Source organism: Eptatretus burgeri, chromosome 8 (assembly GCF_056783735.1).
Source record: "Eptatretus burgeri isolate ZD-2024b chromosome 8, Ebu_testis_v1, whole genome shotgun sequence".
NCBI lineage: Eukaryota > Metazoa > Chordata > Myxini > Myxiniformes > Myxinidae > Eptatretus > Eptatretus burgeri.
The window spans coordinates 80,748,603-80,761,538 of record NC_140968.1 but is presented as its reverse complement, the minus strand read 5'-3'; the positions used below and the strand labels follow the sequence as shown (position 1 = coordinate 80,761,538).

At 45.6% G+C, this 12,936-nt stretch overlaps 1 protein-coding gene across 12 annotated transcripts in view; it reads left to right on the top strand.

Annotated features, from left to right (window-relative positions):
* Positions 1-12,936, top strand: part of LOC147022147 (serine/threonine-protein kinase tousled-like 1) — a 262,868-nt gene that overhangs the window by 22,244 nt on the left and 227,688 nt on the right. The gene's annotated exons all lie outside the window — the stretch shown is intronic.

Genomic DNA, 12,936 nt, shown 5'->3' with positions numbered 1-12,936 from the left:
CTCTGGTGGAGCATGGGAGAATCCTAATCCACTAAACATGTTGAAAGACTAACTAATGAAATATCAAGGTATCTTGGGACTTGAAAATCTTTTTTTTTTCTTTCAAGTTTTGCGACGACTGTGTTCAGAAAACTTATCTCCACGATATACTCCCAATAGTTGGAGAGGCACAAACTTTTATATTGGTTTTTCAATGTTGTGTCCTTTCATTTCTATGCACTGGCACCATTTTTTCTTTAGCCTGTACAGTACATGCAAGTGAAATGTATGTTTTCAGATTGTTCCTATATAATCGCTGGAGGCTAGGTCTGGGCTCTATGGGGAGGGGCAGGGCGATCCAGATGCTCAAAGTCACCGATTGTGTTCTGCACAACACGGGCAGAAGACATTCACAATGTGCACCGTCACATTGCCGTGAAGGACAGGCATACTTCCGGTCAACGTCCCTCGACTTTTGTCCTTGATGGCCTGCCACAATTTTTGTAAGAGGCTGGCATAATAGTCACCTATGATTTTAGTTTTTTGAGGCATACACAGTAAATCGGAAAATTTCCTTGTCGTACCAGAAAATTATTTTTTACCAGCTGATGGTTTAGGTGTGAATTTTTTTTTTCATAGGTCGTGTCCTTAAATCCCAGGGATTCCTATTTGGATTCAGGATCCGAGTGGTGAAGACTCATTTCCTCACCAATATGGGACTTTCAAAATGTCTCGGGAATGCTCATCGATGCCTTTCACGCATGCGCTGTGCATTCCCTTTCATTGACTCACTTTCGCTGATCAGTGCACTTGCAACCTGCTGTTTCTCGGGCGAAATCAAATCGCCTTTTTAATACAATTGCAGCATTAAATGAAGTAGTCAAACTGAGGTCGATTTCCGAAATGGTTAACCATAATTGTTGTGTTCCTGAATGCAAATCAGACTCAAGAAAATATGAGAAATTAGCAGATTTACCCAGTATTGTATGATAAGACAAATGTGAATAAGCAACACTTTGGAGCCAATCAGAGATTGATTAATTGATTGGCTCATTGGAGCTGTGTTTAAGTTTCCATTTTCCTAACCCTGTTAGCTCTCCCTCACTCCTCCTTTCTCTCTCTCCCTCACCCCTCCTTTCTCTTTCTCTCTCTCCCTCACCCCTCCTTTCTCTCCCTCCCTCTTCCCCTCCACCCCCCCCTCAATATTTCCTTCAGCAAAGCGACTGGTTGTACTTGCTAGTCATTAATATGGGCTCATTGTGCGCAAACCACCCAGTATAACCCTTGCTAAGAAACTGCTGTGGCAGCACCAATGCTTTGTAAAGAGTATTTTACATCATCACCTTCATCATTATCAAGGGACCTGTTATTATTATTATTTTGTCAGGAACCAGGGGATCATGTCAATATTTCTTTTTTAATACAAGAGCCATCGGCGTGGATCACTGTTGATTATGATAAATCGTCTATCTCTTTTATTATATATATATATATATATATATATATATATATATATATATATATATATATATATATATATATATATATATATATATATATATATATATTTCTTTTTTTATCGGCATCAAAGTTCAAAATACCTTTTGAAAGGGAAATTGGAAACAGATTGTCAAATTGATTAACAGATTATTGCTGATTAACATAAAATGCTACATATCAATCCTTACCTCACATGTACGATATATAACACCCTGATCACAATTCTTGCAAAGGGGTTCTCCGGCTGCACCGCCGATGCGTTGTGGGGCGATTTGCGTCATTTTAAAGTCGTGTATTGCTAAACGAGCGATTTATAGTCACTTGGATCTGCATTCAGCAGTTCGAGAGTCTTGCAACCTAATTCCAGCCGAGCTGTTTGTGTGCCGAGGTTTTGTGGCACCTATCTTGCTGAGACCTTCGACTTGCTCTTGTGTTGAGAATGTTGGTGAAAACGTCACTTTGAGAAAGTCCAAGTTCTGTGCCCTTAACATGATAATCCTCCATGATGAATGTATCGACCTGGGAAAGAGGTTTTATGTTGAGCGCATCAGCCGTCCATTTTGACCTTGGGTTATCTTCAAGGGACTCGCATCCAGGCAAAAATTCAGCCACCCATTTGGCCACTGTAAAATATGATGGCACACCACCTATTTTTTTTTCTTCTTCTCTGAAACAACAAACATTGCCAGGTTGATTAAACTAATGGCAAAAAACATGCCTACATTTTGTTATTTTTCTTTTTATACATAGTTGAGGCTCGTGTGGAAGAGCGAGTGCATGGAATGGATCAAGATGTAACAGACAATCATGTAACAAGATGTAAGAAGACAAGATGTAACAGCAGGATCAGGACGTGTATTGAAGTTTATAATGAGCAAAATAACGTGGATTTAGGGTGCAAATGTATTATCCCCTGTTTGTGGATTCTTTTCAACGTCCATTGTTAATTTGCATGAATATGTGAATATCGAACGACTAAATCTGCTTTCCTTCGTGCGAGATGATGTTTCTTCACTTTTAAAAGTCTACTGAAGTGCAAGTTGCACAACTTCAGTCACACATTTTATCTATACTGTATATAAAAAGAGCTGTGTTTCCGCTGTCATATAATAATACAAATGGTACCGTTGGAAAGGTAATTATCCATTTACTTGTTTGGAAAGCTAATAATCGAAATACTTGGAAGAAAAATTCGTTCCTTTAATCACATTTACTTGCCTCTTTTAAAAGCCTGCTTCTGTCATCGAGGAAGAAGAAGTGGAACCTTGAGCTTTAATGTTGTGGTTCCACCGGTGACATTTATTATTCTACGGCAGCAGGAACCCTTTACAAGGACACTGGAGGAGCACACACACAAAAGGAAATATACAGTGGGTGTGTAGATTTTCTACTTGACACAAACCAGAATAGGTGCCCACAAAAGAAGAAGAAGAAGAAAAAAAAATCTTACATGGACGATGTGATGCACTCGTTCGATCACTGTTGGCGATTTTTGCTTGAGTTTCTATGCGTTGTATGGAGGAATGTGTGGCTCGACAGAAGTTGTTCATTCCCCAATTTTATAGCATACAATGTGCCGGTGATGCCATGAGTCCTCTGTTTTTGTTTTTTTCTTTTCATCTTCATGTCTGAAATGTTGAAAAAAAAAATTATTCACATGTTCGATCAGACGGGTGAGTGTCGGATCCTTTTCTGATTCCGCTTCACACCATTGCATTCAAAGTTGTGTCTATATGTATGTATTCAGACAGAATTTGATGCACAAATCGAACATTAATATCAAAAAATTATAGCTTTTACAACTTGTTTTTTTGAGACGTTTGAAGCAATCGCCTTCCGATTAAAAAAAAAACAAAAAAAAAAACATCTTAATTAGGAGCTTTAATGTAGAAGAAAATTAAACCGTAATCGCCAAAAATTACGAGACCTAATAGAGCTGAAAATGCAAAAGCAACTTTGTTTTTTGGCCACAAATGAGCAAAGGCTTCAGCCATACGTTGTCCTTTATTGTGCACTTAACATAGACCATGTCCACTCGGATCATAAATGCTCTTCTGGAAGGTCGGAGCAACCCAGGTCTGCAATGGAGCACAAGGCACTTTTAACTTGGAGCAAGGTGGGGTGGGGATGGGGGCTTGTGGTGTGCAGCTTTACCCCATATTTATGTGTTTTATGTATGTTAGTACACTCACTCCCTACAGGAGCGGCAGGAACGATCATGTTATTATCCTCTCTGGGATATACTGAATAGATTACAGTAGATCTAGGCTCGTGTACATTGGTCTGTGGGGGACGCGATAAGCATATAATGTTTCAAGGTCAAACGTCAGTTTTCGTCCCTTTCAGTTTCATGTTAAACAGCAGTAGCAACAGTTAAAAAATGTAATCATACATGTTTGTGGTTTATAATATATGTATATTTACTTCTGGTCAGGGTGTCCAATGAAATGCCACAATAAGCTATTTATACACGTTAACACAATGTTTGGCCCAGGAGGAAAAACCCCTTGGGGAGAGGGGATATTAATAGCATGAATATTATGCTGTTATCATTATTTTGTGTTGTTACTTTTGTTATTAGAAATGGCCTTGGAAAAACGTCACGATTAGCTATCTTAACATGAATATACACCTTAACATGGATTTTGTCCAAGGTGAAAAACCCCCTTGTGCAGGGGTCCAAATAAAGTCACCACAACCTCCATCGTGTGACTCGTACTACTACTGTGAGGTTTCGTTGAGATTGGATAAGTAACGACTGAATGTATCATGGTCAAAAAGTCAGACAGACAGACATACCAAATTGCGTATTTTAGTATGAAAGAGGATAAGTCTACATGTATCTTGTACATTTTATTAGTTGCATTTCCCTCAAAGCTGCCAAGGAACAGCAGTGAGCTCTGCTTCATTGCCAGCAGCCTCTACCTTCAGCGAAGTAATCACTATAATTCACCAAAACTCTAAGCCTAGTGTTGCCTTCACAGTTAAGGTGCTTGGCTTGAGATCCTAGGGTCCTGAGTTTGAGCCACTGTCAGCCGTTGAATTAACACCAGGTGGGGTTGACTCGGACTGTCATCCTGAGGTTGGCAAAATGAGTACCAGCGTGCTGTTAACAGGCTTTGCATCAGCGGCAGTCGTGCCCCCAGAAAAATATCGCAGTCAAGTTGCCACAGGCAGCATACAAATAAATAAATAAAATAAAATAAACCAAAGCTCTTTTTACAAATATAATACGACATAAAACAGTGCTCCAAATTGTTTTTACACTATTTGACTGCTTGGTGAAGTAATATTGACTCTTTTGTGGTACTTCTCAACATATTGATTGCTTTTTTGGGGGGGAGTTTTCTTGATGTCATGCTGACAACTTCGTTCAGTTTTGTATTTGGCTGCTCGCATTGTGCTTGGAATAACAATAACAAAGGCTGGTGGTTTTGAAGGTATTTTCCACCCAGGTACAGGCATCATTTCCACCCAGGCATCATTGGGTTTTCTTGTCACAGACAAGATAGAAAGGACAAAGTTGAGTTTGCACAGAAATCAAATTGGGCAGTGAACCTGTTTAATAGCTTACTGATTACAAAAATACAATGGGATATTTGGTATCGACAAGCTAGTGAAAGATGCCAGCTTAATGTTCCCCTTTTGAAATGAGAAGCTAGCTGTTCATTTATGTTTGACCTCAAAACAGCTCGGAGAGGAGTATGATATTGCTGACCAATCCTGCCAGTCCTTGAATGCCATATCGTGGTATTATGTTATTCAGAAATGTCAGGTTTTATTGTCAAAGTCCAGAAAAAATTGTCAGGTTTTATTGTCCAAGTATTTAATTTGAATCATTCCCACAACTTCAATGACGATTTGATTGGCATCGCACAGATCCAGATTCTGATATTATTTTCTTGATGCTTCGGAACCGAACAGTTTATTGGTGTTTTGCATGTACCGATGGCAATTGCATTGTTTTATTGCAGAAACAGTATTTTGAGTGAAATAATTCCCTGCATGCTTGGTGTTGGCTTAATGGCTAGAGTGGTGGGCTTGAGATCCAAGGGTCCTGAGTTCAAATCCTGCTTGGCTGTTGAATTAATACCAGGTGGGGTTGACTCTGCCTGTCATCCTTCCGAGGTCGGCAAAATGAGTGCCGGCTTGCTGGTATCCTGTGTCGGAGTGGCGACCCCTCCGGGAATATGTCCAATAGCCAAGGAGACTGCTTAGGCAGCACCAACGCTCTGCACAGAGTATGGTCCCGATGGGTGGATGGAATCCCCTGTATGCCTGGTGTTGGCTTAATGGTTAGGGTGGTGGGCTTGCAATCCAAGCATCCAAATTTCAAATCCCGCTTGGCTGTTGAATTGATATTAGGTGGGGGTGACTTTGCGTGTTATCCTTCCGAGGTTGGCAAAATGAGTGCCAGGCTGCTGCCTGCTATCCTGTGTCGGAGTGGCGACCCCTCCGGGATTGTGCCCAATAGCCAAGGAGACTGCTTAGGTAGCATCAACACTGCACAGAGTATGGTCCTGATAGATGGATGGAATCTCCTGTCACTTTCAAAATCATTGAACTTGTTTTTGTGGAGAATACCACATTGGAATTGAAGTGGAAGAACTTCCAATGCAATGCAGTAAGGAAAATTGACATCAGTGAAAATTTTCAAATTTCAATATTTATCAACGTCATCGTGTGAACACACATATACATGTACACTTTTTTGAGAGTTTGATTCCAAAATGCGATAAATCATGAACACCAATTCCATGTTTCAAGTTATTGTCAGCTTAGCTGTGTTAGATTGTAATGGATGGACGTACAGCTTGGTCACCTGATCAAGATCAGTGTATTTACCTTTCTTGTTGGTGTTTGATTTGAACTGACTTGTGATTATCCAATGGTGTTACATCATGACCTCTATAAAGAGGTGGAGTTTGGACTTTGCATGTGTTTGGCCAGAAGACGACACATCGCTGATGGTGCCATTATTCATTATTTTTAACATCAATTTTATTAACAATTGAAAATTTTTATTGTGACATTCACCTTCTACATGTGAAAATAATGTGGTGCAGTAAATCTTGGGGAATTGGCCCAGTTGGTGGAACTGTGATAGGAACAAGCAAACAGATGTGTGTGTGTGTGTATGTGTGTGTGTGTGTGTGTGTGTGTGTGTGTGTGTGTGTGTGTGTGTGTGTGTGTGTGTGTGTGTGTGTGTGTGTGTGTGTGTGTGTGTGTGTGTGTGTGTGTGTGTGTGTGTGTGTGTGTGTGTGTGATTTGAAAAACGAAAAACAGACCTACTCTTAGGTCAGGTCAGGTATGGGAGCATGCGCCAGAGCAGCGGGACGCTGAGTCCACTTTCCACCGCTACTCCAGGGGCCTCCGTCTGGCCATCCCCCAGGCAGATGCCTGGCCCATCCCCATCTCCTTGAGATGCCGATCAACCTGCTGCAACCATGAGGCACGTGGTCGGCCTATTGGCCTCCTCCACTCAGGAGACTCCCTCGCTGAGAGAATCTGGTGAGCAGGATCAGCGTCAGGCAAACGAGCCACATGTCCATACAGCCGCAACTGACGCTCACGGACTATGCAGGTAACAAATCTCATTTGAGTCTCTCTCAGCAACCGCTCGTTGGACACAAAGTCCAACCAGCGATAGCCAAGGATTCTCCAAAGAGACCATTATGAAAGGTACCAAAGGAATCAAGTCTCCGTCTCAGATCCTTGGTCAGAGTCCAAGTCTCGCATCCATAGAGCAAGACTGGAAGCACCAAAGACCTGAAGACTCGGACTTTCATCCTCCCGCACAGGTACCGGCAGCGCCACACCTTATTTTCCAGTGAATCCATGACTCCCCAGGCCTGATCCAGACGTCTATTGACCTCTGACTCACAGCTAGCAGAGACATAAATATCACTGCCAAGGTAAGTGAATCTCTCCACGACCTCAACATGCTCACCACAAACAGGCACAGACAGGACAGAAGCATCCAAGATGTCATTGAAAGCCTGGATCTTAATTTTGACCCAGGAAACCCGTAATGCCAGTGGCTCCGACTCCTCATTCAGCACCTCGAGGGCTCCCGAAAGGATATCTAAAGTCTCCACAAAGATGACTGCATCATGTGCGAAATCAAGGTCAGAGATCTTTACTTCGCAAACGATGCACCGCAGCTTGATCTCTCCGACATCCTCCCTATAATCCAGTCCATACAAGTGCTGAAAAGTGTGGGAGCCAGTACGCACCCCTGGCAAACTCCAGTAACAACTGGAAGTAAGTCAGAGATGGTACCACAACATCTCACAGCATTCTCAGTACCAGAGTAGAGTTCAGACATCAGATCGATCAGTTTTGGTGGCACCCCATGAAGACCTAGAATCCTCCAAAATAATCCCGATTCACTGAATCGAACGCTTTACAGAGATCAACATAGGCTGCAAGCAGCCCCTGCCAAAACTCTCGTCTGCATTCGGTAAGGACCCGAAGAGCAAGGATACGGTCAATCGTTGACCTCTTTGGTGTAAAGCGTGACTGCTCTGGACGCTGGTGCTGAAGCAGATGGTGGCGAACCCTATCAAGAATTATCCGAGCAAAGGCTTTGCCCGGCACTGAGAGCAGCGTCACCCCTCGGTAGTTGCTGCAGTCTTAGCGATCACCCTTCCTTTTCCAGAGAGGGATAACGAGGTCCCTCTTCCAATCAGTTGGGATGATGCCTGTGTTCCAGGCAGAGCACAGAATTGCATGCAACGACAGGAGTGTGCAGCATTTCCACCAGCCTTGAGAAGTTCAGCATGGATGCCACAGATCCCTGGAGCTTTACCCCATTTCAACTTGTTCACCACAGCCTGTTTCCACAAACGAAAATGGATACCAGTTGATTGAATGGTCAGCAACAGGGATTGTAACAGCTCTGACGTCCAATCTAGTATGCAACTGTGTCTGCGGAAGTCCTCCTGCAGTTGGGTTACCTTTTATTAGGAGGTTGGTGGCAGGATTTCCACTCCGGCCACTGTAAAACCCTTCATTCCGCAAAACGCAAAGAAATCTGAAAACCCACTCCTTGGGAGTACCTCCTGTGCAGCTTCCCTTCGCAGGGCAACTCACCAGATGACGGCATTGGGGCAAAGCCTTCGGGACCCCCAATGTTTGATAGGAGGGAAACCACGGGGTAACATTCCCGGGTCAGATTGCGGGAGAGTGTGTCGGAGTGGTGCTGAGGTGTCGTCCACCATACGGTGGTCTCCTTGGGTTGACCTGAGGTGGTCCCTTCGGGTGGGTGCCTGGAATATCCTATCCCTAAGAGAGGATGATCACCTGTCTCTCATCATCTGAGCTCAAGCGTTTGGACATTGGTATTGCAGCACTCTCTGAGGTTCGGAGACCGGATTGCGGCGAGATCATGGTGGGTGGTTACACCTACCATTGGTCTGGTCGCTCTGATGGTTACCATTCCCAAGGAGTTGCTGTAGCTGGGTCCAATAAGCTGACTCCAATGATAATTGAGGTAACACCGGTCAACAAGCGTATTATGAGACTGAGGATTCGTCACTCCTTCGGTGTCATTTCCCTGGTCTCTGTTCATGCTCCGACTAAGGCGAGTGATCTCACTGTGAAGGATGCATTCTACGCCACGCTCGAGTCTGTGGTTGATCAGTGCCCCAGAAAAGATACACTTCTAGTCTTGGGGGATTTCAATGCTTCGACTGGAACTGAAAGGGATGGTTATGAGACGTGTGTTTGTCCCCATGGGTCAGGAACAATGAACCAGAATAGCACTACGCTCCTTGACTTTGCAAGAAGACATGGACTTAGGATGGCTGGTTCATGGTTTCAGCGCCCACAAGCTCATCGCTGGACTTGATATTCCAACGCTGGCGGTGTGGCAAAGGAGATTGACGATGTCCTCGTTGATGGTCGCTGGAGGATGATCCAGAACTGCAGGGTCTACCGGAGTGCTCAGTTCCTTAATACTGACCACCGGCTTGTTGTAGCAACTCTGAAGTTGCACCTTAAATCCAGGATAATGGTACTATCCCAGCCTAGGCTGGATGTTGGCAAGCTCAAGGATGAGAGGGTCTCTAAGGAGTTTGCGAACAAGCTGAGTTGAGTTTGGGGGGGGGGGGTCTGGGTGCTTTGGGAGGTCCTGAAGAGTTGTGGAGTGCCTTCAAGACCACTGTCCTTGATGTTGCCGGTGGATGTCCTGGAACTCACCGTAGGGCAAAGAATAATTTTGTCTCTCAAGGGACACTGGCTACCATTGACCAGAGTCGCAGGGCCAGGCTGAATGGCAGAGCAGAGCTGTTCATGGAGCTGAGGCGTAAAACTGTACGTGCGCTAAAAATGGACAAGGAGGTCTATGTGCGAGGAATCTGTGAGGGGGTAGAGCATCACCTGTGGTCAGGTGATTCTCGTCCTGCTTACAGGGGAATTTACGCATTGCATTCATCCAAGCCCATCCCTCGGTGTACTGCAGTTAGAGCAGAGGGTGGTATGCTCTTGACACAGGAGTCCGAAGTGAAGGCCCGCTGGGCCAGTTACTTTGAGCAGTTGTACCAGGCTGATCCACCAGCTGCCACTCTTTGCTCTCACCAAATCGATGCTTCGATTGTAGCAATTTTTCTAAACCGAAAAGGCTGCATAAAGCAACCATGAAAGGCTAATAAAGGTAAGCCCTTTGATGTTTCAAACCCTTCCCAGAGTTCCTCCACAGCTCTAAAGACGTTCACAAATAGTACATATGTGAGAATCCCAATGCTACACACCCCCTCAGGTGCCGGACCAGTTTCATCAATGGCCGGCGAATCATCGATGACAGCGCAGACAGAAATGTGCACTACTGAAGTTTCCAAGCGTGTACCACGTACCTGACATTTTTAAGAAAACCATCTGCCACAAAATCGGTGATGGAAATATATATATATATATATATATATATATATATATATATATATATATATATATATATATATATATATATATATATATATATATATATATATATATATATATATATATATATATATATATATATATATATATATATGTTGTTGCGAACTTGCGCCCACCGGCGTGCGGACGGCCACGTAACTCGGATCGCGGCACGTCGCCCACCGGACGGAAAATTCAGTCGTGACCCTCCAGGAACTATCGCCCGGAGCCAGTCACGGGTGGGCCTTTCGACCTCACCACAATCGTGCCAATCGGCCACCCGCGTAGGATAGGATTGTTCACCAAACTCGACCTACCTAAGTACCCACGCGGATGGTAAACCGGGCGATCGTACCTCGCCGCAGGTCGACTCCGGACACGAGCCGCTTGGGCGGCCCGTTCCGTACTATCGGGATAACCGAGTGGTGTTATCGTCGACCTCGATGGTTCAGATTATTTACCGGGCGTTTTGCACCCACTACGAACCCTTTACGTGAAGCAGGATGGAGATTCAATTCGAGAAAAGACGAAGCGAAACAGGAAAACGGTTCACACAATGCACATTTATTTCCCGGCACACGGAAAGCACGTATATACAGCCATACAGTCAAAATGCACATAAAGCAACCAAAACAATAAAAGCAACAACGACGCAGAGTTAATACCAACTACGCGCACACACGGCAACACTTATACAGCTTTACTTTACAGACGGCGCCAACACACATTTACACAAAAGCAAAGGAAAGAAGCCACCCTCATAGACAAGGAGGCAGACAGGCCTGTAGGCTAAATGTGCGCGTGACCTGGAGGAGCGGCCCGGTCCGCGAGACCGGGGGGGTCCTACCCGCGTCCTCGTGACGCGTTGGCGGGCGAGCCGCAAATGTGGCCGCGCGGCTGTGCCCCGACTCCGTGTTCCTTGGCGGGTTTCGTTGGCACGACGTTTTGGGTGGGGTGGGAACGGGGCCCCCTTTTGCACTATCTCAGCACGGGGGAAAGGGGGAATTGTTGATGCCCTGGGGGAGGAGAATGGCTGGCTGGTTTGGGTCCCGCGACGAGACGAGCGATCCCCCACACCGCAACCTCATCGCCGACCGCCGTCCTTCTCGCCTCGGACCTGAGCTCCCTTGCGTCTTCCCGCAAATCTTCTCAGTTCCGCACTCTCCTCACCCGACCGACTCGACCCTGCCACTCTCCTCAGTTCCGCACTCTCCTCACCCGACCGACTCGACTCTCCCACTCTTTTCAGTTCCGCACTCTCCTCACCCGACCGACTCGACTCTCCCCCTCCTTTCAGTTCCGCACTCTCCTCACCCGACCGACCCGACTTGACTCTGCCTTGCCTCTCTTTTCGCCTTGCGCTCGCCTTATTATAGGCGGGCAGGAGAAGCCAGTATGCAAATATTCAGATCAGAATGACCTCGGGGGCGGAGCCACGCTCACCCATTGGTCGGAGGAAACATGGGCGTGAACCTCCCCTGATCCTAGAATTTGCATATATCGACTTCACACACCCGCGCCTGAAGGCGGGGCCAAGCCGCCCCGCGCTCGCTAATTGGATGGAGGAAAAGTGGGCGTGTAGCGTTTTTGATCCGAATTTTCCCTCAGAAAGGCCGCTATTTGCGCTCGCGGCTCAGTGCGCTCGGTACCAAACGCCGAACGGGCCCGAGACAGCCCGACGTTCAATGTTCACAGGTGGTGCGGGAATGGCCGTAGAAGGAGAGAGGTGAAGGTGGTGGAGGGTTTTCGGTGGTGGTTTGATGGTTTTGGTGCCGTTTGGGAATGGCGGTGATGCGATGATGTGGGAGCGTAAATGGTGGCGGTGGCGTGGTTGTTGTGTGATGGCGGTTGAGACGTGGTTGGTTCAAAATAAAGATAGAACAGAAAAAATGGCTAACTCAAAGCGTCGCAGCCCGGATGAATCACATAAATTCCCTCTATACAACGGGTTTGGGCTAACTACACATGTACCGATGAAGATATCTCACCTACGGGCCCTTCATGGTGTAATGCGAATTTCCACAGCCGTAGCACTACCCCCTCCCCTTTTTACAGACTCGTCTCGAGTCGTCAAATTTTTGTGTGCCATCATGTGTAGTTCTCCCCTATTACGTTTTACCTTCGGATCCCTGAGTGCGACATTCATGGTATTCGTGTCCCCAAAATAAATAACCTGAGGGCTGAGTAACTAACTAAACAAACCCACTCACACGGACGACTTGAATAAAATTCCCGGCGCTAACACATACATGCCAGGGGCGCACTCATATTTACAGTACATCTTACTTAGAAATTCTACACCAACCATGGCCCAGGATCTATGGACTCTGCAGGAAGCAAAACAAAAGTCAACCGGTGCACGGGCCGCCACCATAGGCCCGTGTTGTAGCTGCCAACAGGACCGTTCTTGCAGCTTGAATGACGATCCTGGTGCACATGGCAATGAACAAGGGGGGGGGGGCAAATCGAAACAGAACGGGGCTGGTGAACATGGGCAGTGGGCATGGCATGGCAAATGTGAGCAGGCAAACACAGCCT